The 26,194-nt window shown below is 39.8% G+C and overlaps 1 long non-coding RNA gene across 1 annotated transcript in view; it reads left to right on the top strand.

Moving 5' to 3' along the window:
• LOC125021363 overlaps positions 1-6,388 on the top strand; it is a 91,646-nt gene extending 85,258 nt beyond the window's left edge. The window contains exon 5 of the long non-coding RNA XR_007114336.1: positions 6,188-6,388. This is a non-coding gene — a long non-coding RNA (uncharacterized LOC125021363). The remainder of the gene's footprint in view (positions 1-6,187) is intronic.
• Positions 6,389-26,194: the final 19,806 nt, after the last annotated feature.

The following is a 26,194-nucleotide window of genomic DNA, read 5'->3' as shown; positions in this document are numbered from 1 at the left end:
ATTCAATTCAATTTTATGATATAGCGTCAATAATAAAACAACAACTTGCCTCAAGGTGCTTAACGACACCTGGCCTGAAACCCTCAGCGCCGGCGCGACGGCTAATGACTTAATTCCAATGGCAAACGTTCAGCAACAGCAGCTTGGCAAGTAACGACCAGGTAATCTAGAAAATGCAAAGGCATAATGAAGGGATGAGGCAGCCCTCAGGCGCACTGTAAATTAACAAAGAAAACTCCATAACACTAAATTACAATGCACTTTACTTCCATCCTCTTCCACCATTAAACAAAAAACATTCGCAAACATGCCAGATTCCAGACATTATGGAAATATCCAGTCGGGACGTTATGAATACCACAAAAGAAGGTTGTTCATTTCTGCCATAAAAAGTCTATTGCCAAATGCCCTGCATTCCTCCTGCTAAATGTTTTTTTGATTATTATTATTTATTTATTTATTTTTCCAAATCTGGAGTTATAAAATAAGAATGGTTTTAATTCACCATGTGTTCTTTATTAGCTGTGACAAAAGACTGAAGGATGGTTTATGCCCGACAAGCCTGCGAGCTTAAGTCGGCAGACGTATCCGTCGCAATAAACCTGAAGAATGGGAAACACAAAAAATATTTCCCGCATTCCAACTATGTTGTTATCTCAATGGGCACACTCCTCATAATTCCACCTCTATTTCACTTAACATACAAGAGTATAAAGGCAGCTCGCATTAATGTGCTCTAAAACGAATGAAACAAAGGAGATTAAAGAGTGTTTAGTTTAGCTGCCAGTCAAGAGTTAAAACGAGAGAGGCCTCCAGTCTAAGTTGCACTATTAAATGTGCGTGTGTGTGCATGTTTGTGTGTGAAAAGGACTGTATTAAGGAATTTTAGCAAAATAGTGTCTTTATTATATTGTCCGTTTCAGACTCCACTATCTAGTCCATGTCACATTGACATGCTGTAAGAAAAGGACCCAGTAGTGTGGGTTAACATGTCCAATGGTACTACCAACCCCAAGGACTGAGGTTTGAATCTGCATTAGTGTTTTCTCTTTTGGGGGGGTGGGGGGCTTACAAAGTGAACACACAACACAAGCTCCAGAAAAGTGTGAACACAACACTTAAATAACAGCACTGCCCATTTACACATCCACTGTACATGAAGCACCACTCCTGTTTGGTTTCTGTCCTTTTTAACTTGGCTAAAACCACGATCACACGTCATTCAACATGTTTTTCCTCTCTGCAGTCTGGCAGAAAACTGATGTTTCAGTTTTGCAAGAGCATAAAAAAATAAGCAAATATAGTCTCATGCATTAAAGAGACATTTCTATGTGGTTAATGGTAAGTGACTAAGGACATTTACTGTCATTATTATGTGACACAGATAAACAGTCAACTTTCAACAAGTTGAGAATATTGAATAAATATTCGACCGTTCAGGACCTATTCACACCTCAAAGTTATAACCAAGGTTGTGTTACACTGTATGATTCTGACCCTGTTGGTCAGATGGTAATTATGCACTAGGGAACTATATAACTGCAGTACACCCTGTTGTCATCACTCACAATGAATTCATCACTCTATTCATGACACTGAACATTGCCTTGTTGATTTGTACAGATTAACTTTGTTGCCTCTATAATAATATTATAATGACATTACCTCCATCAACACCAGCTTCAAGCAAATAAGTAACTTATCAACAAGTGTCCTTGTTGCATTGTTTTCTCAAACAATATCAGTCTCTTCGTCTTTGCTTTTTTGTCACCTCTTAACCTCTCTCATTCATCCTGTTTGAAAATACCTGAAAAATATCATAGTGCTCATGAGAATTTTCTCTTCATGGCTTCGTGATCACTATTCGTTTGCTATTCTCTGTGGCTTAATTAGTTTAAGAGTTTGGCAAAATTTTGCCGATTCGAGCCCACCCACGGAACATCACATTTATTGGGGGTTCATGTTTAGAGAAGTGTCTTTTCGCCCTTGAAGTCACTGGTTTGGTCAGTGTCTGTGAAATGAGCAAGAACCTAAAAACCGGCGGACTGCTCCCTGGCTTCCTTCCATAACTTCTCACTGCGCCAAGTGTGCTCACTCAGTCCAGCTAAATGCAGAGATTCTGTGTGAATATATACATGGCAAATAAGGTAGATTTAAATTAGATTTGGCTTTGCTTATTTCACTAATCCAGCACTTTTCACACCCTGCAGTGGCTCATCTGATAGAGTGTTCTTCACAAATTCCCTTACTCCACCTGAGATTTTCAAGTCGTCAGATTTTGAGACAAAGGCTGTTTTTCAGTGCTTCTAAAAAGGTTGCCATGTGTCTCTTGATCGCTACAGGTAACTATTGTGTGAAGTTGCACAACGCGTGGGAAAGTGAAAGATTGTTCGTCGACGGCAATCAGCAGACAAAAGGTCCATTGAGTGCTTTTTCTCCCCCACAACACAGGAGACAGTTTTCTTTCAAATTTGAAAGTAGTTCCTCGCTAAACCCCTACGAATCACGGAATATGCCACTGTAAAATAAAAAAAAGACCTTGCTACAAATGCTTCAGTTATTTTATGCACCACATCCAATACTGTGAAGAAACTGGCATATGACAGTATTGTTGATTTCGGACTGCATGACAAGATTGGAGAGAAGCTAGAGCAAGGTCAAGTTTTAATGCAGAGTAAGGACAAAGGGGTCTAACCTATGTGCTACATAGTTCATACACGCAACTAAACATTACAATGAACGAACAATAACATCACTCTAATGTGTCACTACTGCACTAATCTACTTTCTTGACATGAAGTGTCCTAGCCTAGACTGAAATTGGCTTTCTAGAATAATGGAACCGTGTGTTGATACAACACAATTCAAAACCAACATTCTATATAAGTTGTACCAGAATTGAACTCTGACCATGTGCATTATTAGGAATGCCGATGTTCCAGATCAGCTACCAAGCCTGACAGTGCTCTCAGAGTTAAGTAGCTTCTGTCATGATTTGGATCTCCCTCACACATGGACTAATCTCGTCTCACGAGACCGGATTTGCATTCGTTTTCTCATGAGGCCGCAGTGAGATTTCCAACAAGGGAATGCGGGATACGGCGTAGGATGGCGCATGAAACGATATCGGATTTTTCAAATGAATTTGTAAGCATTCGTAACTATAGATTGTAACTTTAATTTCTTTTGCCAGCTGTTTTCAGAGCCTCACATTGCGCAGCGTAGTCTTGGCAGTCGATGTCCCCCCACATGCGTACGGGCTGAGAGCAGAGTAGATTCCAGTGGACATGACCTTGAAGTGTCACATTTTACAGTAACTAACGTCAGACTCAATGGTCCCTCAGCTTTTTTTTTTTTTTTTTTTCAGACTACAGTGAATTATCAATGAAACATAATCCGACAGGTCGTTGCTAGTGCTCTATGTCCTGCTGAAACGTGTTAAAAATTTGAAGATAAGCACCTTCACAGATTCTCAAGTGCAACCGAATCTGAATTTGCGCGTTTGCTCTTTAATTCTCAGGCAAACTTTACCTGCAGTAGCACGGCCCACAAACTTCCAGTACAGGTTGAAGCTAGCGCTTTACAGCCAGTGCAGCTGTTACTCTGCTATTGCTTTCATTCATTGTGTTAATTTAAGTGTACAAGATTACACAGCTGGAAATAAAATTTAGAGTCGGGAACACGGGCAAAAGGGAGCGCGGGATTAGAACCATAGTAATGAACACAAAGAGAGCTGGAGGACAGGAATAAATGAGACGAACGGAGAAACACAAAAGGAAAGGACGGGAGAGAGAATTACAAGAGCAAAGGCGAAAAGGAGAGATACAAGGTGAAGAATAAAACAGACGGAAACAAAAGAGGGACGAGTTGGAAATGTTTAAAGGAGCAGGATATTACATCGAGGGGAGACGTGGAAGAGGATTGGGGACAAAAAAAGTTTATCAGGAAGTGTAAGAGAAGACGTAAAACTTAGAGAAGAATAGACAAGGGAGTTATTAAAAGATGGTGAGAAGTTGTAAATGACAGATAAATTCAGCTAGAATAATAAAATAAAGTCAAAAAGTGAGTGAGTGAGTCAACAATAGTGAATGTAATTTTAAATAACATGAGAGCACATTTACACACATGGAAATAGTAGAAATGAGTAACTTAAAACAGTGATCGTCTTCTTCTTCCGTGAGGTAAGAGATTATCCGAGATATTTTTAAACCGTTGATGGAGATTTGAGACACGTGTACAAATGTCATCCTTTTGATGATCGAATACAAGGCGCTTCTCACATCACAGAAAAATTACTCTCAAGTACGTGCAGTTGTCTTTCTGATTACTTGCGGTGCCTTAAATTGTGCTCACGAGTACACACCCTCGGCTTTAGATGAGCACGGAGGAGGGAAATTTTCCACTTGCAACAGAAGAATTTTCCACCAGTCCTCTGGTGTCAAACTTTGAACATTTTTCAGTGCAGCGAAGGTCAACATCTTAAAACATTTACATATATTTGAGCTGAGGAAGTCTGCAAAAAATCCCAAACGGATAAAATTATACAACTCAAAGTGTGCCACTGCTGTACTAATGATATATATGACTCTTTAACTAGTCGCACATAACCAATGAGGGGACATATCAGTGACACCTGTCACTAAAATGCCATAATACAATCATTTAGCAAAAAAGTCCTGTATTCTTAAGTATATTTAGTCTTTGTAAACATCAAGGACAAACTGAATCTCTCCTGTGGTCTTTATTCTGCCTTTTCTAATTAAAAAATAAATATATAAATATTTATTATTACAGTTTTGTGAGTCCAGACCATTTCTTGCACTTCTGTGACAGTTGGTTTGATTAGACACACACAGCTGAAAATAGCTGACACAAGGAGGTGGTTGAGCACCATGCAGCTCCTTCTGGAGGACGGTGGAGCTGAAGCATGCTCATATCATTTCAGCACTATAAATCACTCTCAGCTCTACGAAGGCTTGAGCAGTGCGTGTGCGTGTTGCTGCATGCACTGAGGATGACCGAGCCATCATTTAGGCATTGCATCCCTACCTCACCTATTACCAAACCCCAGAATGCCCAATTTCTGCTTTTCATTTCGTTGATCACGTGAGACCTAGAGTTCATGCACTGGGATAATATCGCACAAAGTCAGGGATTGTTACTGATTTCGCAGGCTACTCCACTGCATCTGTCCTGGTTGAGAGTTCTTAATTACGTGTTTCTGAGGTTGCTGAAAGGCAGCATAAAGTATTCACTGTTCTGTCTTCTCTAAAGCTCAAGGCCATGTCTGTTGGTTGAATTAATGATTGGGCTCAAGCATGAAAACGAATTAGGCTCACCCAAAGGGTACACTGACCTGTCAGCTGGAATAATGACTGGAGAGTAGCAGATCACTAATGAGAACAGTAAACAGTCAATCTATTGTATGGCCAGAAGATGAAAGAAGTTGTGCTTCAGTTTGCTTAAACTACAGTGCACTACACAGAGCAAACCACAACTATAGAACAAGGGTTTATATTGTCAAAGTGCATGTGGTGAAAAGGAGTCAAGACAATCCTGACAATCCTGCTTAATGGCTTGTTGGTTAAACAAAAACCTCAACAAACTAATATCTGAAAAATTATAAATACTAACATTAATCAAATTCTAGCTATCTGAAAGGAGACAGACTGCACAAATGGTGCAGCATCAAAGTGCACACTGATATTCGTGTCATCTCTAACTACTGTATCATACAGTATTTGTCTTTTCTGAGATAACCGAATGCATCCACTGTACCAATTTATTTCTTACACACCGCCCATATACAGTATATTGAACTGACCATTATTTACTTAAGAAGTGAATGTGGCATGCTGGCTGTTTGGCCTTTTACTATAAAATATGCTTTTATCACAATACTTGGAAATGTAATTGTGCAGGCTATTCAGCTTATGGTGTAAAAGTTGGGGTCAATGTGAGACCCAAGCTGTTCTCAGTACCAATTTGTTATTTCCGTATGTATGATAAACTGTTCTGTCCTGACTCGTGCAGTTTTTCCTGTTTCCTCTCTGTTTTTTTCCCCCCACTGTGGAATGGCTTATTCACTGTGCCATGTGTTTCTTGTCCCTGTGCGCTGTCGGTCAATGGAGACGCAGGCAACCACATAGGCATGGAATCACATCAGCTGCTTCTTTTCATCTGACAGTGACAAGCCTGACAAGGAGCACCTAATCCCCGCGGAACCTCGTGGCACACTATTCACCCCTGAAAATCTCACTCTGTTCAGCCAGTAGGAGTCGTGAATGCAGTTGAGAGGGTGCGATCCCTCACTAAATTCACACCTGAGCACGCTGCCAGTCTGGCCAAGTCGGAAGGAATTCGTCTGGGGACTGAACCAGAGTACCTGCACAAGGTGAGTACAATTTTTCGTTTGCTTGAATGACTGGATGGAGTTCCATAAAATGTCCTGTAGATAATTACGGTTACAAGATGATGTAGGCTACTCTACTGACTTGGATGATCCCCTGAAATTTCCTCCAGGGCCGTTGTGAAGCACGCGGTGTTAGATAGATAATACACAGCTTCAGATATTCATTTTTTTTGTGTAACAGTAGGGTGACATAAAGAAAATAATTGGCAGATGCCAGTTTTAACTTTAAACGTAGCTAAATGTAATAGGGTCAGTGAATCACCAAGTCATTTTGGCCTCCGTAGTTGGCCGATGTTAGCGAGCTGCACTGTGTCTGGAGACATGAGGACTGAAAAGGCTCTCGGCCAATTGCAGGGAACCTGACAGTCAGCGTGTAATATGCAGCCTTGTGATTGGCTCCGCAGCGATGGTGTACACGAGGCTTAGATTGACGGGTCTCGGCTAGCGTGGCGCTCTACGTGAAGGTGCTCTGTTGAGACAGCTCCTGTATCGCTGAATGCGTAAAGCACTGACTGAAAGATAATATCTTCCGCCTTCATTTATCCCTTTACTAAAATGTGTTGGAGTCATGTAAATGTGTATTTAAAGAAATTTAAATATAAAAAATGTCTAATCAAAGATTTTGCGAACCCCCTTGTAGTACCTCCGCGGACCCCCTGTTGAAGAACTATGCTGTAAATAATAAATTACATTCCCTTAGCCTCAGCTGTAATTTGTTGTTGGTTGTGATTTGCAAACGTTACACACTAAAGTGAGATGGCAAACATACTTAGCAGCTCTCCTGAATTTCAACATATGAATATTTCTGTAAACATACCAACATGTTGATCTTAGCATTTAGCTCAAAGCACCAGCATATGTCCTTGCTATCATTGGCTTAAGGTCTTAGTGGGTCATTTATTTAGCCTTTTGCAGTCTGACTGTGACGTCTGGCGTCTCTACATAGTTAGTAGTCCACAAGCTAAACCGAAGTCTGGTTCTTGGAAGTGTCTTGGAAGCAGTGTCTTGCTTGTTAATATGAGAGATGTACAGTATGTATGTTGTAATTCAGAATTTAGCCCCGACAAGGTCTACCCACTGGCCCCCATCAGCACATTAGTCATTGATTGCCAATGTATTTGTGTTGGCGTAAACAGAGAGACTAACACTACAGCTCATCATTTAATTAAGGTATTACCATTTTGTCAGAGTTTGCACTGGGTAAAATAACATTAGCTGTTGTAAAGTCTTATGAAATGCAACAAAACACCAGTTGAATTAGAAAAAAATATAAATCAATAAAAAATTATCTTTTTTTGGATACATTTTCTGTCTTCAAGGCACAATCGCAGTCTACTCAGAAAAGGAAGTGAGCGGGAAAGGCGCCAATCTGAAATAAGACACAAGGCCTTTTCTCTGTCCTCTGATCACGTTGATGTAGGCCAGTGAGGCCAGAAGAGACACAGACAGAAGCACCTGGACAGCAGCTGAGAGGTTGAAAATTAACTACTGTATAATTTTGTATTATTAGGTCGGGTTTATTAAATAGGGCATTAAATTACTCAAGTGTAATGTAGACTCTTTTGTTCATCAAATGGCCTGTAATAACGGGATTTGCAAAGATTTCTGTCAAATATAGTAACAACCTCATTACCTTTATAGACATCAGTCATGCTTAATGTCATATGTAGACTCCTGACAAAGGACTATTCTGAGGCAACAAAAACAAATCCTGCAAAGACTATGTTTCAGTCTTCAGTTTCAGTAATCTCCATTTTCACGTACTGGTAAACACGAGGTATTCTCACTTTAAATGCTATACTGCATATGGCCAGTGATAGATAATGCTGGAGTGAAAGGCGAGTTTTATCTTCACAAAAGCAAATGTTTTGATTCAAGCATTAAGGGGGGCAGCTCTGATTCACGCCTATTATAAATCTTGCTGTGCATAAGAGCGATGCTCCGGGTTGTCTTGAACAGGCACGTAGTGTATGTGAGACTCTTAAAGAAAGGTCCTCATTTTATCAGTCCTTATAAGACTGGTCCTGTTAGGCAAACCTTGCTGCTCTTTCATGCCGTGCTCATATCACCATGGCAACACACCAGCCCCTGCAGGCGTCTGCCAAATTGACAGTGTAAAACAGAGCGCACACATCCACCCATTCATCCACCCCCCTCTCTTTCTTTAGCACAGAGACACCGCTTATATACTTAATCAGTTTCTGTATACGCCACATACTCGTCACTTATCAGCTGATGGGAATTGTCACACGGCGGATGTCAAATTGGCCATTGCTTTCTTTTTCATGTGTTAATTTGGCAGAATTCAAGAGAGGCAAATTGCGGCGATGGTAGTGACCAAAAGCCTTAGAGGTTGAGATAGAATCAGGCGTAGGAGCAGGATCACAGTGTAGGAGGATTTAATAGACCCTTACCTGCAGGGTACACAGGCATTTTCAGCAATTGAGCTGTGATGTTAGTAAGCTGTTATAAAGCAAGAGATGACACACACACACACACACACAGTGACAGTTCACCACTGTCTCTCTACATAAAGACAATTCATGTACTTTCAGCACACAGCATGCATCAATAGATAGGCTTTTAGCATTACAAATCTATTATTTTTGACATTTCGCATTCAGATGAAAGAACAGCACACCTAATGTGGATAATCGTCATGACTAACATATAAAATTGCGTGCAAGAATGCTAAATACATGTGTGAAAATATTCTTTTGGATTCACCGAGCACCAAATGAGCAGGGCAACCTTATTTGAAGATATATTTTTTCAATTCCATAAACTGTGAACTAATAGCCCGCAGTCTGCAAGGGCTTTTTAACAGACCTCCCAGAGGACTGCAGAATGCACAAATGCTCCGAGGCTATGTATGATGCGCTTCATACTCTTCGGTCTCGGCTTGTTTTCAGTGAAGCGATTGTACATTATTATAATTAAAATATGTTACTTTACCCAAAGATTTTACATCAAAGATAAAAAAAAGGGCAAATTAAATATTTTCAATTTTAGTCTTGGAGTAATTGATTTTGACATCCAGATTTGGAACGTGGTATGATGAATTAATTCATGAATTAACAGAGATCTATAACGGTCTCAGACAGATCTCCAACTTTTTATTATATGACACAATGACAAAGTAACAATGTGACCTGTGGGCACGCGTATATAAAGAGATTTGCACGTACATGTATATGGTCATAGGCAGTGGGCGAGGGCATCGCTCTGTTAAAGATTGAAATGATATACGCTCATTAACAGTCCCCAGTGCAGTCTAATTAGCATGTAATAGGACACCAAATCCAGCACAGGAGGCTTGTTATTTAAGGATAAAGCTCATCTCTCATTTGAATGCATTTTTCATAAGCTGCTCTAATTAAGTTTCATTAGCATTATTAATTAAACATGAAAAGCTTCTCATTTCCTCTGTATCATCATGACTACTTCAAAAGAGCACGGAGTGACAGTTCTCATGCTAATGTATATCTCATCATGATATCATGCATCAAAATATATATATTTTTAATATGGTAGTTTAGAAACCTTACAGAATATCTGCTTGTGACATGACTGACGTGTTGTTTCCATAGCGTAATAATGAAAATAACCACTCGTGTGAACCCCTTGCCCAGAGTGACCCCGTGAACACGCTGGTGATTTAAAACATTGTGGTACAAAGTATCACAATGGGTGGTTGAGGACTCCAGCGACGGATTACAAAAGCCTGCTGCTCACAAAACTGCTGATCTGTATCCCTTAGGTTCACTCAGGATTGCTCCCAAAGTCACAATTATTCATTCTCAGTGAAAAGCTGAAGTACTGTCATCCGTACCCCTTTCAAAGAAAAGCCTTTTGAAGCCATCTTAATTCTGCTTCCCTGTTGCCTGTAAATCATGTAGAGTTACAGTTGTAGAGCCCATCTGGCGTACTGGCAAAAGATTGCAAAAAAAAAAAGAAAATGCAGCATTATATACTACTTATATTTTTTTTTTTTTGGCAAACCATTAAGAATGTCCTGTTATATATTCAGAAAAATATTCTGCGTCATTAACCCTATCCTCTTGTATAGGTAATCAGCAGAACTTTGACAAACAAATTAATCTGCTGTTAAATGAAAATTGCATTGACATTTAAAATAGGTAAGCATTAAAAATGAATTGCTTGATTATAGTCGAAATGACATACTACCATGCTTTATTAGCACTGACATGATTGATTTTCTGGTGTCAGCATCAAGACAAAGTTTGACTTATTTTCACGTCGCGGTCACGCATCACAGACCAAATTTCTCTCCAGTGAATATGTTGTGGGAAGTTTCCATTCTGAGCTTTGGTTATCAGAAGAACACTTTTCTTCTCCTGTCTCATTCTTGGGAATATGCAGAGTGAGGCACAGTTTGGCTGCCTGTATAAACGCAAGTTTTTCTATGACATGCAAATAAAGTTGGCAGTGATTTAGAAGAATGAGGAAATGAAACAGCTCTCCCTACACTGCCTTGCCTGATTATTATAAAAGTAGCTCACTATGCATAATTCCTTAGTGAACATGTATGCAAAGTTCCAACAGTCAAAGTTTGGTCTCTATAACCTTGGAGCCCGGGTACATACTGTTCGCTTCTTTTGAAAAAATTGTTCACTGTGTCGCGTAAGCTGCTGTTATACTTAAGACTGGTTGGCCTAATGGTGATTTTGGTCACTATATACAGTAGGTTTCTGGCACTGGACTCAAAGATAATGGCAGCGGGTTCTCTAGTTTTGGCTCTATATGTAACACCTTAACAAAAAACAAAACCCAGTTTAAAATTAAACAACAGATCCGGAGAGGGGCAGAGTGTGAGACCAGGCATATGGCGCGGCGTTTTGTAATGTCTTGTCTCACTGATGGTGACTAATTTAGTTTTGTGTTTCACACTAATCCCAGGAAAATATGTCACCGCATTGTCCAAAAAGCCCTTGCGGAGCATTTGCACTGATAAAGTTAAGTTATAAAAGTGGTAGCCAAAGTCATGATTGGTCTTGAATTGATTTTGCAGAGCCAAATAATGAACAAACAAATACATGGCTAACCACAAGGACAGAGTGAGTGAGAGAGAGTGAGAGACTGATAGATTTCCTGAAGGCTGTTATTTTTATGTACAAATTGTGTTGTGCATGATTGGATTTTCTAATACAAGAATGTACTGAACACATTGATAATTACCATAAAGTACCTTGATGTGTATGGATTGATATAGTCCACTGATAGATTAATACCCCTTCTTGGTGGACAGTTGTGTCTGTTGGCATGCTGTTTTTTTAATGTCAGGAAATTCACAAGAATATAAGAACAGTTTATAACCAGCACAAATATACTGCTTTTGCCGAACAGTGAGTAGCTACAAACTTAATGTTTATTGGAGCGGCAAAGAACTAACGTTTTTAATGTGATTACCTTCCTCCTCTATACTTTTAGACACATAGCCACACTTTCTGGTCCATCAAATCGACGATATAGACACAAACAAGTGGCTCAGAGCTGCCGTTCATGAATGCTGTAACGTTTCAGTCAGTACGTCCGCCAACTATAATCAGCCATACTTTATTCAGAAAAATTTTCTCAGGTCCTCTTGGCATGGTTAGACCCACTAATTACACAAACACCCAGAATATACAATTGAATGCTTCATCTGCATTAACAAATTGATTAACATGAATACCTTTTTCATTATAAGTAAGTAAGTAAGTGAATAAGTAAGCTGACAGGAACAAATTAAAACTTTTACAGTAATGTAGCATTAACTGATGCACTGAAATATCAGAAATTGGAAATGTTAAGGTAATTTAAAATGCCTATTGAGCATGTATGACTTTAACATCAGGCTGTTTGCTAAATATAGTTGGTTAAAATCTCAGTATTAAGGAGTTCCATATGTAATTAATCAATACTGTATAACTTGGAAGCCAGCCATAAATTCTCCTGCCCAAAACATTTTAGATGGGGAATTTCATTCAAAATATATAAATGAATTCTACCTGGTAAAGACCTGCAAGAAGAGTAACAGTGACATAGTTATATGCATTATCTGAGCACCGTAGAGTTGATTGAATTCACAACAAAATACTTCACATAGTCCATTGCTCTGATCTGTTGTCGGTCCATTTGCGTGCAAAGGTTTTTCTTTTTTCTTCTTTTTTCACCCCTGCGTATCTGTGTTAAAAAAAACAAAAAAAAACACAACGGATTCATATTCTGATTAGAACTGAATCTTGCTTCTAGAGCGAGAAACTCAAAATTACTCACACATCAATGGACGTGAGATTGTGCTTGATGTAAATACTTGTATCTCACCTTACAAATAGTAACACACCTTTTATCTCACCTAAGCTCAGTTCTCTCTGTTGTGGCAAAACATGCCGCTGGGCTATTTGAAGACACACATGGCAGACCATTTTCTTTCAACTCCTCCAGTTGTCTGTAAGTGTTACATATCTGTTGGAGTTGGTGATGTGTTGGAGGTTGCGCTGATTACTCACAACACTGTGGTATGTCAGACTGGAGCTGTCTCTGATCTTTTAACCTTAGCCGGCATGCAACCTGACAAACTCCAGACCCCACCGGCCCTTCTGCAGTCTAAAGACCAAAGGCGATTTTAAAACATCTTACCTGAAGCTTTTCTATTTGTCTATCGGCCAGTGTATCTTGTGGTTTCTTCGATGCATGGCTGTACATAGACAAAAATGTACATATTAGTACTATTTTAATACCAATGCAATATTTTTTTGTTTGTAGTGGCATAATTTACTGATATACGTGTGTGTGACCAAAATTTAGCTTTAGCTTACCCAGCTATCAGAAACAGATTCTTTTGAATATCTTTTGATACTGTATATCTTCTTGGTCAATGGCAGAACCAACACATGTTCATAGATAAATGACGAACTCAGTTGACTTCCAGTGACTCTTAAACAGACAGCTATTTTTCAGGACTTTCGTCTTCACACTGGGGTTCGTGTCCAGTGTCTTGTCCGCTGGTTTTGGAAATGGTTTGTGTAATTAGCTTCCACTTTCCCTGTGGTAACCTTTCATATTATGTGGGTCCAGTTGTGGTGATGGCAACTCATCAGACTACCAAAACTCACTGCAAAGAGTGCCCCTGCAATCTCAGCATTCATTGTGTTACCCTGCAATTTCAATCACGTTACGGACTAACGACAGGGAGGGCTCAAATCACAGATGAAACTAAGCGGCTGCTAGCGACGCCGGTCCCCCAGCTGATTACCAGCCAGTACGTCTGATGGAAATAAAGTAATATTGCAAACTATTTTTAGTGCCAGCCCACATACTGTGTGGGTTCCAGTGAAATTACCAGTACCAGCACTGTCAGTCAGAATCAAAAATATTCTGTTTGCTACCCCTGCAGACAGGTGAATAAAACTTTACAAAAACAAAAAATATTAGATTAGATTGTAGGTTAGATGCAGTTCTAATCAGTAGCGACTGGTGGTGAAGTTTGGTGGGTGGGTTAACAAATGCATAATATTTAACACACTGTTAAATGTGCTTTAGTTAACACAGCAGAAAAAGAAACATCACATACAATACACACAGTCACATCAATTACAGGTACACTATACTTTTTAGTGCTCTACATCAGTGCTTCTTCTCATCTGGTCTGGGTTCAGGACCCGCCATCACCCCTTAATGACTAGCCGTCAAACACAAATCAAAGAAAATGTTCAACTTCTCAAATTAATTGAATGAAAAGATTGTGCAGTATGAGCCTGAGACAGTAGAATATAACAGCACAGTATGAAAACACACAAACCAAAACAACCAGAAAGTGAAGATGCTAGAGAAGGAACCATTCCCTTTTACATTCAATTAGCTGCATTTTAATTCAAACCAGAACTCTTCACTTCAGTAGCTTCAGCCCTTTTTTTTAACAGACTCAACAGAGCTTTTATGCACAAACACCAAATAAAAAATCCAGCTACTGAGAAGTAGTTTCAAAGAGACTAAAAATATGTAGGTTTAGCTATGTTGTTGTTGTTTAATTAAAACAATTCAGTCACTTCAAGCACTAATCATAAGGCTGACATGACAATCACGATGTTTCAGTAACAGCTATTTTTAACCCTCAGTTGGTGTTTTCGTGGAGAATCTGTGAAATAAAGTGCAACTACTGAGAAATATTAATGAAAAATGGAAAAACTCTAATTGTGTAGCTTTAACTGAGACTCTTTACTTACTGAACCTGTGACAGCTAACACTGCACTCCGGGTCTTTCAAAGGATCCTCATAGGATGTGATTTTCTTTGTTTCCGTGCTGCATCTCTTCCTAAAAGCAGGCAAAACAGAAGAGTGAGTTCATGGCTATACTTGCCGTTAGCCAGTCCTTTCTTTCAAACGAAGAAGCACAAAATGAACGATTTTGCCGTTTGTCCTTTTGATTTATTTGAACATCGTTTGGCCGACATGATTCCAATATCTTAACTTCCAACTTAACCTCCAAAGACATTGAGTAAAATGGATTAGAAAGCAAGTAATCCACCTTGTTCATGCTAACGCCGTCACAGCTGAACTTCTTCTCCCTCCTCTCACTCTGACACCAGCAGCACTTTTGACCAATGACCAGCAGCTTAAGGGCTGATTGAATTCAGTCAAAATGATCAGTGAATGACGGGGGCACAACATGACATCTGTCAATCATTTACAATAATTAAATGAATGGAAGCAGACTGGTTGCGCTGGGGCTATTCTGTGTTTTACTTTTGAATTTTTGATTTTGTTGCTGCCCTTGGTTTCACAAAAAAACTTAAAAACAATCTGTTTTAAAAAATATTTTTCTCATCTTTTTTTGTGTTAGCTTGGGAAGGCTTAGCCCTGTTAGCCCATTTATACCAGCCGTCCCTGGTTCCAATACTATTGAAACACATTTACTTTTTTTCTGTTATTCCATGTCTGCTGAGAAGAAGAAAAAATAACCTCAGTGCTGAGGGTGAGCTACGAAGTTTCGCTTCAATAACAGTAATACTTACCAAAAGGACTCCCTTTTTATATTAAATGTATCCTTAAGTTTAGGCAAGGGCAGCCTGACCAGTCCTGGTAGTGATGACTGAGAAAAGGATTAAACTTCAAAATCTGCACCCATTTAGAGCAGTAACTCAGCAATCGTCCTTCCCATGGGATACAAAGACACTCTGGGGTGTTTTCCATAGATAAGGGTGACTGTTTTGTTTTCAAAGCCAGTTGCATGTCAGTTGAACTGGTCTAATTTGCCTGTATAAAATCTCAAAACAAATAAACTGTCAAAGTAATCTTGCTTGTTTACATTGAGCTTCAGACATAAGGATAACACCCTGAGCCCAAGTCTTAGTAGCGCTTAAATCTGTACAATTTCAGTTATTATAGCATGTGGGTATTTTTAGAATGGATTTCTGATCTATAAATTAGCTTTCATTCCTAAATCAGTTAGATTCTACATTAAACGAACAGTTTATTTTTTTTATTATTATTATTATCATTTTATTTCACATCTTGTTGTCAAGTAATCCCCGAAGAAAGGGAAGACCCCAGCACATATAAAGAAAGGAATCCCAGTGGTAAGGCTAATTAAAATTTGGAGGCCAGATGTTTTGCCTTCTCTCTTCTCCCCAAAGCATTCTGTTGGCAGCCTGTAGCCTCTGTATTTTTCAAGAAGATGTTTGGATGCACAATAAAGCAAGAACCATTTCTTTCATTTTCAGCCAGTGGATATTCTTATAGAGATGTCAATTGCTGAATGTTTTTTCCGTCCACAGTGCCCTTTGAGACTACGAGGGTGTACACCGTTAAAGGCCTGCTATCATATTATTTCTGTCTGCCTTATTACCAGCGTGGTCAACTCTTTTAGAGTTGAATTTGAATTTGTGTCTCTTCTTTCCATACTTGCTGCTTTTGGGAAGAGGAAAATGACATATATACATTGTACAGTGGTATAACCATTAGTGACTTAAGGATGCAAAAGATTTTGTTTAGTTATGGGATTATCAAAAATGCTTGATCTATTTTGCTTCACCTTTCACAATCATGGTCTTGATCGTGGTTCTGTCATCTGAGTAGGAGGATTTTATTGTGTGTATAGATACTCATTGACCGTCACTGAACAATCATCTCTGTTGTCAGTCTAGTACAATGATAGACCTGAAAACACTGGCAATTTGCCCAACCTACACTCTTACGTCCCTTTTGACTGGTATATATAGCATGTACGAATATATGCCATTGGATGGTCTGATGCCACGTAACTGAGCCCACTTTGCAGGTGTCACAGTGGTTCATACACCAATTGGCCACACCATTAAAACCACTGACAGGAGAAGTAAATAGCATTGACCATCTTTTGACAATTCAGTGTTCTGAACTGAAAAAAGTAGTTTGCAGTGTGTTTCTTGATGGCACAGATGGCGGCCACAGGCTAAAACGCATTGGTCTAATAAAGCTGTGCTCGAAGTGTTGCTGGAGCCTTGACCTTTTATATTTCCCTTCGCCACGCAGCTTTGTAGTAGGTGAAGTCACACCAGAAATACACCTTTTTCATCTTCTATTTGGGAAAGCGCATGTGGACTTTGTGTATTAAATGCCAAATACAGTATTTTTGCTAGTCTCATGTCGGTATCCGTGGTCCACAAGGCTGTCCAAGAAATACTTAATTCTTTACACTGGTGAAATAATAGGTATGGTGTCAATATGAACGAAACATATGCAATTAATTTCTTTAGTAGTTTAGTAGTTTTTCATGAAAAGATAAACTGACCTGAGTGAAAATGCAATCACCTGCCTTAACCACAGTTTTGCCTCGGCTTTAAGTAGTGGTTTAAATCTGTAATCCAACAAAATCCACTTTATATAGACAACAGAAATGCTTTATGGAGCACCAACCCCATTACAGCATTGCATTTCTTAAACAAGTAAATAGCATCATCTTTACCAAATGGTTTTTACGGCAAGGTAATTGGATTGCTTTAGATGGTTACCGTTATTGTGGGCAGCACTTTATAAATCATTCTGTTTTGCTCGAGGTTTAAGTCGTAAATCAGCCGTCCAGTTTGTGACAAAGCATAACCCGGAACAAGCAGAATAAACGCGTCAAGTGTGACTTCGATTTAGTTGTGCAGCATTAGGCCACAATGCTGCTTGTTCTGCTGGGATTAGAATATAGAGAGATAAAAGAAACGGCACGTTGGGGCAGTGCATAAGACTTAGAAGCTTGAAATGCATCGACAGTGTCTGAATTAATAGTCTCATCAGGTGAAAACTGCAGACGTTCACCTCTTGAACCTTGTGTTCGACATAAAGTGGAAGTAATGATTATTTGCTAAAAACCTTGCACTGTGCTCTGTCTAGACACCAACTGAAGCAGCACTGGGAGTGAATGGGACAGGGAACGGCACATACAAAAGAATATGAATAAAGACAGTTTTTATTACAGAGAAATGTATTTGAAGTGGGTTAAAAAATGTGAGTATAAAGTCTGATAAGGCACAAGAACATAGTTATTTGTTTCACGTGTTCTTTAGTTGGTCTTGAAACTCTTAAACTGCTGATAACAGGAACACACATGCAGAAGGTACACTAAGTATAGTCTCTATTGAAAAGCTAAATAACAGGTAAATACAAACTAAACCAAGTCACCTTGCTGCAAACTCGCTGTATTAAGCTTTAGTTACAGTAAATATTATATGTGCTCCCAGCGCCAGCCATTCTGAAAAATGAGACTGAAGGAAAAACCTGAATCTGGTCACCTAGGAATTCTTTGAATAGAGGCCCAATGAAATGACACAACCTTGAAATGGTCATCCTAAGCAGCACATGAGCATCATATGACCAGACAGCTGCATACATTATTTCTCCTTCCTCATGTATTCACTTATTTTAATTCACTTATTTTTATAATTCCGTAAATATGGTGTATATAGAAATGTCCAAGTTTGGGAATGAATAAAGCATCTATCTATACGTCTGTCTGTCGCAACAAGAAGATGGCCATGTCTAGTAAAGCAGCGCTGCTTTCCATCTCTTTCTTTGCTATGTTGTTACTATGAAACCAGACTTGGTGGTAACTTTCAATTAACATTCTGCTTTCAGTAGTCAGCGTATGGAATTTATTGACTGAAGGTCATCCATACTCTATACTGTATATCATAATAGCAGAATATAATAAAAAAGATACTGGGTAAAGAATAGTCTGATGAGTAGGTGACATGAAAGGCCAAGATGAACCTTTATAAAAACATACATGAAACACTCTCGCCTTTAGCTTGTTAAACTACCTTCGCGTAAAGTTGCGTTGGTGAGCTTCAGCAGTTGATGGATAATTTATTCACACTTCATCTGCAAAGGGAATTATAGGATGTAGTGTTCATAAAACCACTCAATGGGTTAACATGTGGCTATGGCTTTAAAGCAGCTGACTCCTGCGAACACACATACTTCCATTTTGATGCTATGCATGGACAAATAGTGCTTTTACCTCGTATTTATTAAAAATACGATGTTCATTGAGTAGGCTTTAATAATTTGAAAAAAGGAAAAGAAGTGATTTCCTGCTGTGGCCGTTACACAAATTTCTTTAGAGGTCTGAATCTGATTTTGAACATTATTAAACTCACTGAAATGAGGTCCCATTTTGGCAACATCAAATAATGAAAACAACAGTTCAGTTCATACAGAGGCATTTCATTTGTCCGCTGGAGTCTTTCTCTGTGCAAACAACACACACATTTCCTTTTGTGATGTTTAATACGGAGACATATTTTGCGACACATTTAACTTTTAAAAAACCTTTTCAGTGTTGTATTATATTTGATGATAGGACATCTATTTTGTTCAAACAATATAATTCGTATTACGCTTACTTCAAAGTGAGTGGAGCCTAAGCTTCAATGGGACGGTCTATTAGATATGCTTCACAGAAAATAATGGTCTTAGGTATACCTCTATAATTTAATAAGCATAATACAGCAACATTTTTTGTGCAGGACTCATATTAAGGTTACTGCGAAATCCTGCCTGACTTGATCCCACATGGTCTTTGCTTTAGTGCAAGTAATAATCCAGCCATGACAACTGGCTAAACCACCAACCTGTCACCTTCCTTTGTATTGTTGGTATTACCAGAACTGCCCAGCTCATATGGTGTGTTCAGAATACAAATAAAATTGTCTAAAACTTTCAATGGAAGTTGGGTATGTGAAACCACAAACTGATGCCTGGCCCTTTTTGCTGCGTGACCAGTAATATGTTTCTTTCCCCAATTCCACTCTCCCTCGAACTTCCCTATTGTTTTGTCTGAAAAACAGAAGAAAAACCTATTCTCCCTAGTGCTATTTAACTCTACCCCTTTTGTAGGCACTGACAAAAAAAAAAAAGCATATTGTAAAGTTTGGCAGAAGGTGGCCTCTATTGTGGGATTATTACGTATGTAACCAAAACTTTTTAAATACATGGCAACATTAAGAGCTTTAATTGCACACAAGTTACAACGAAATTTTCTTTGGTAGAAATCTCCAGTATCAGGTTGATGCCAGGTGTTTGTCGGCTGTCGGCTGTGAATCTTCCGTTCCACCACATCCCAGAGGTGCTCTATTGGATTGAGATCTGGTGACTGTGGAGGCCATTGGAGTACAGTGAACTCATTGTCATGTTCAAGAAACTAATTTGAGATGATATGAGCTTTGTGACATGGTGCATTATCCTGCTGGAAGTAGCCGTCAGTAGATGGGTACACTGTGGTCATAAAGGGATGGACATGGTCAGCAACAATACTAAGGTAGGCTGTGGCATTTAAACCATGCTCAATGAACCTTTGATCCATGCTTTTGTGTTGTTTCTGACAACAATGTTGCAGCTGAATATCAAGACTCATCAAACCAGGCAATGTTTTCCAATCTTCTCTTGTCCAATTATGGTGAACCTGTGTGAACTGTGGGCTCAGTTTCCTGTTCTTAGTTGACAGGAGTGGCACCCAGTTTGGTCTTCTGCTGCTGTAGCCCATTTTCTTGAAGGTTGGAAGTGTTATGTGTTCAGAGATGGTATTCTGCATTCCTTGGCTGTAATGGGTGGTTATTTGAGTTACTGTTGCCTTTCTGTCATCTCCAACCAGTCTGTCCATTATCCTCTGACCTCTCACATCAACAAGTCATTTTTGTCCACACAACTGCCGCTCACTACAGTACTCATTGCAGTAAATCAGCAGTTTCTGAAATACTCAGACCAGCCCATCTAGCACCAACAACCATACCACGTTCAAAGTCACTTAAATCCCCTTTCTTTCCCATTCTGATGCTCAGTTTGAACTTCGGCAAGTTGTCTCAACTCTACATGCCTAAATGTACTGAGTTACAGCCATATGATTGGCTGATTGGCCGTTTGTGTTAACAAGCAATTGAACGGGTGTACCTAATAAAGTGGCAAGTGAGTGTATGTATGAAATATTGCATTAAAAATCACTCTTAGGTCTTAAACCGCAATTTCTTTGAGTATTGGGTGATTTTGGTGCCAGTGATCCACTGATGAAGTTTGATTTTATTAAAAGACACTTTTTTCGGTTGCCATGGTTCATGTCTATATAAGCCAGTACATTTGAAAGTTCCTCAGAGACAAAAATGTCTAAAACAAGGAACCTAACGGGGAAACACACCTAACGATACAGATTCTCGTGGTCGATTTTTAGGTCATGACTTAAGGTCCCATGTGGCTGTCAAGAAGCCCCTGATCAATGACAGAGGTTAGCCCAGGGTTGTTGGGCCTAAGCAGACAAGAACTGGAGAGTCAGGAACTGGAAGAAGATTCTGTGGTCACATGAGTGATACTGACAATGTTGAGAACTGACACTGAAACTGTCAAGAATTAAGTTTTGATTGTTATTTCTTGTAAACAATAAACAAAATAAATGTATTTTGTATTTATTTGTGCCCGTCTAAAGCAGCGACACCTCCACTCAGCCCCGTCTAGATGACCCGCTTGCAGCTGTTTTTTCCAGCGCGGTGCAGCTGGCATACCACACTCATACATCCGTAAGTTACCATGCTTTCTGTGGTGCAACAGTAAAAGTTTTTCAGGAGAGGTGGAGGAAGTTTGTTCTTCCTTAGCGCTTCTGGGCCGTTTTAATAATATGAGTGGTGTTCACAGTGCAGTCCAAGTCCTCTGAGATGTGTAGACCAAGGAACCTGAGGTCTCTGACCCGCTCCACCACCTCTCCATTGATGCTTAGACCTGTGTACTGCATTGTCCTCAAACTCCTAAAATCAATGATGATTTCTTTGGTCTTCCTGGTATTGAGGTTGAGGTGGTTGTCACTACACCCGGCCACTAGCCTCTGGACCTCCTCCCTGTATGGAGCCTCATTGCCAGGTCAGTCCCACGATGGTCATGTCATCAGCAAATTTGATGCCGGTGTTAGTATCTCGTGTGGCGACACAGTCGTGGGTGTGCAGTGCTTGCCCAACACTTCAGCTGTGACTCTGTGACAACAGATCTCACCACTCTGGCTGTTTTTCAAACTTTTTTACTCTAAATGCTGAAATACCATGTGTTGGTCTGGCCCACCAAATATCTCTTAAGCAACATGTCATGTCTGTTTGCCCTATCTTATCCTCCATCCTTTTTTGCATTCAGTTATCTTTCGAGGCACGACAGAGGGTACTGTATCTCATAGCTGAGAGCTTTGAGATCTTACAATTACGTGAACTGGAAGATAAAGCCTTGAAATTTTTCCATTTCCATTAAAGTCTGTAGTCTGCAATCAACTGAATGGTTTGGCACAATATACATAAAAATAGGTTTGGAGAATTTGACACAATTCACTAAGTCGGCCTCCTATTCAGACGGCAGAACTGGATGAATGCTACCATTTGCTAATTCATTCAGATCTATAGCATTTATTTATGACTTTCTACATAATTTAATCTTTGTAAAAAGCACGACCAAAATGCTAAGTAGCTTAATTTCCTCTGTCATGCTCTCCTTCTGGGTTAGCAGACGTGCAATCTGTAATCTGCTCCCGGCGGCAAACATAAACAATGAGCAAGAAAAAGAAATGCAAACTGCTGTAGCTCCTGGCATGGCTGAACACACCGCAAACCCCCATCCCCTGTAAGAGACATCAACCACTGCTCCACGGCACCTAGAATAAATGCACTAAATAAGATGAGAAAGCCTGAGGATAAGACATAGAGACATGTTTACATGACAGTAACAGGATTACTTACCCCTACAGTGCAATATTCTCATCACACTCGCTAAAGTGTTGGAATATTAATTTGTGAAATCTCTTCGTAGCTTTTTTGTTTGAAGTCCATTTTGTGAAGAGCTGTTTCCAGAGCACCTTGTTTCCCCCCCCCAAAATTCAGATATTGCATTTTCTGCAAGAGGGGAGAGTGATGCAGATCCTCCCACCTCTTAATACTCTTCTTGCTGGAGAGCCCATTCTGTTAATTAACCAAACCACATGGGGCCAAACATAAGTCCAAATGCTCTCTTGTTTTGATTTAAGTTCACTCTATATGCTCCCCGCTGAATAAGGGCTAGAGGCAGAGACTGCACTTGAAATTTATACCAGCGTGTTCTTCTACTGCATGTGGGATGCTATAGGGTGAGTTTAGGGTCAGGCCTGCAGAAGGAATAAATGTTCAAGAATAAGCATGGCCTTAACCTATGACCAGAACTGCCCTTGACTTCCTACGCATGCTGCCCTTAGCACCCCACTGACCATCTTCTTCTTTATTTCCTACGACAGTGCACATCTGTTGGCCGAGTTCTTGCTTCGAATCGACAGCTGCTAGAAATGTTATCGGTAAATTGTTCAGCCTTTGCAGCTGCCAATCACGCGCACACACACACACACACACACACACACACACACACACACACACACAAACAAACCCTCAGCGAAGTCAGGAATGATGGTGAGTTGTTCATGTGGTGCTGACAGCTTAATAAACAACTCTTTTAAATCTCTTCAGATGCCAGTCTGCCATTAGGAAATCAGTTTTCCATTAACACACTGCAGTCGTTAGATCCCGTCAACCTGCGGAGAATGATGGCTTTTGTTTTCCTTTTTTTTCCTTCCTTTCTCCCGAGCTCCTTTTTTTCCATTGACATAAAAACATCTAAATTACCAGGTGAAGTTTTAAGTGTGATTTGTATTATGTAGTGGCTTTATGACCCCTGCAATGATATATCAGCACATTCATTAAGGGTTTACAAAGCCAAACCTGCTCGCTGTGCACCCATTACACTGTAAATAATGTTCTCTCCCTACTCTACTCACCAAGTGGGGTTTAAGGTTATGTAATGAATCAGTGGTACCAAAATAAAATCCGATATTTTGAAACCCTTTTGCTCAGCTTAGGGGGGAAAAAAAGACTAGCAGAATTGAGTCATTAGGAAAGTATTGTGCACCAGAATATGGAGCTCGAGCAGAAATTAACACTTTTGGAAATCATTGTGAAATGGGGAGGGGTACAAAAGAGTTACTACTATGAACATGCTGTTATAGCTGATGAAATCTCAAGACATGCTGATGAATGCTATGTATTAAATATTGTCTTTAAAGATGGGGGTGTTGATTTGTGCAGTTTCTCGTCTAACGTACTCCGACATTGAATTTATTTGCAGCGCCGCTCAACTGTTTTTGCACCCTTTGGTAAAGAAGAACCCACTCAAACAAATGAAAATGTAAATATTACACTTGCGGCTTTATTTATTCAAGAAAATCTATCTATCTGCCTGTCTATTATGGGTGGAGCTGAACCCGAATATGGCATTCCTAACATGTTTTTCTTACAAATACTTATTTCAAACAAACAGTTTTCAAATTATTTGTATTCGAATAGAAGAAAAACATCCTATCAAAAAGCTTCCTTTCCTCATGTGAATATTTGTGTGTCTGCCACGACTTGAGTGACGTTGAGGAGTCAGGATGAAAAGTCATGACTCGGTAACAGAGGAGGCTCTGACTGGACGAAACGCGACTTAACTGCATCATTATTTTTATCAAATTGATTTTTTTTTCTGGATTGCGGAGGCAGCTATAACTTTTGGGAAGCGGTGTTTGACCAGGAGATTATTCTGTCACGTTACATTGGGACGTCTGCAGCCAGGTTCTCTCATCTTAGCTCGGTAATTCAAACTACGGTCTACTGGTGATGGTAAAGGTCTTTTATATAGCACTTTTCTACCTATTGGTGCTCAACCAGCTTTACAGTCACAGAGGTTCGGTGTCTTGCTCAGGAACACTCCAGCATGTGGCACATTCCGGGGGATCGAACCGCTTTTTCCTACGGTTGCATTTGCATTCATAGCCAGCTGCAACTGGTTTGGCAGCTGGACATTTCAACCGTTTATTTTATCCATTAGCATCATGAACAATTTTTATCCATTTATCTGATGCATTAAGCTTTTTAGACCAGTGCTTCAGTCTGTCAATTTAGCTTTCTGTCATACCCATTTATCCATTACTTTCATCTAATTATTTAGACCCCTCTGCTGCATGCCGGCTAATTTGTTTTCACACACTATAGTGGGAGGTGGTGGGGTTGATTCATCGTTTTATTCTTCAGTTAAAAAAATAAAAAAAAAAAATATATAGCTTTATTTGAAGAAGTAGTACAAATGACATACATTTGTTTTTATTGTATACATTCACTCACTCTGTTACTGGCTTTGTCTCCGGGCTGAGCACTTGAAGAGTGGTGAAGTGATCCATTCACCCCGCTGCTCCTTCTATCCTTCCATTGACCCGTCTGTAAATGGTGCGTCTCCACAAGTGGATTTGAATGCAGCGTATTCTTCCGGTCTGTGTCAGAGCGAGAAGAGGAGGCAAATAATAGGAAGATAAAGGATGTTTTCCCCCTGAGCAGAAATGAATTTTTACTGCGGTGGCATTTAAAGAGTAAATCCACTCCAGATCACATATGGCAGAAAACGGGTGCTGCGCTGACGCCGCTGGGCTTGAATTTTGTAGCGTGTCTGGCCACACCCCGTGATGTTACAGCGGGTTTTCAATCATCTGTCAGAGCCTGGGATGTGACCAGAGTTTCTGTGTCTTTTATTTCATTTTATTTATTTATTTTTTATTTATGCCCATTTTGATTCAGTGTGGACTTTCTCTCCAGAGTATCCACTGACTGCGTTTTGAACTCCTTTTTCTTGCTTTAGCTGTCGATTCGCGTCTGTGTTTGCCTTTTCTCCGAGAAGCTGCGTGTGTGTTCATCGAGGGAAGAGGGGCGGACCAGGTGGGGTGTGTGATAAGAGAATAGATGTAAATGTATACAGATCACATTCGCACGCTGTGTCGCCGTGTGCCGCAGCAGCAAACAAACCGCGAGCTTAAAATTCTGACATTGCACGTGTGCCCACGGAGCCTGTTCAAACTCGCCAAGCTTCAAAGTTTATAGCATCAATGGGTGTAAATGGAGACGGATCTCAAAAAACACATTTTATTAAACTTGCCAAACTGTTAATTGGTGTTTGTTGAATGTGTTGGCTGGACTAGGTCAGCTTTGAGAAGAAAAAAAAATAAATAAATATGAGATGAGCCAAAGTAGGAGGCTGTAATATTCAGGGCACTGGCTACAGATACTGAGCTGGCCAGATACCGCACAGTGGGTAGACCCTTTTGGGGAATTGAAGAGAGTTTGAGGGCATTCTCTGCCTTTCTTCTCGTGCACCTATTACCTCCTCGCCATGTCCTCGTTTTTCCCCTCTCTCTTTTATCCAAATATGGCCACCAGGAAAAGGTGAGTGGGAATCAGACGGGCT

Source organism: Mugil cephalus, chromosome 15 (assembly GCF_022458985.1).
Source record: "Mugil cephalus isolate CIBA_MC_2020 chromosome 15, CIBA_Mcephalus_1.1, whole genome shotgun sequence".
Taxonomy (NCBI): Eukaryota; Metazoa; Chordata; class Actinopteri; order Mugiliformes; family Mugilidae; genus Mugil; species Mugil cephalus.
This window is presented reverse-complemented; position numbering and strand designations above follow the sequence as displayed.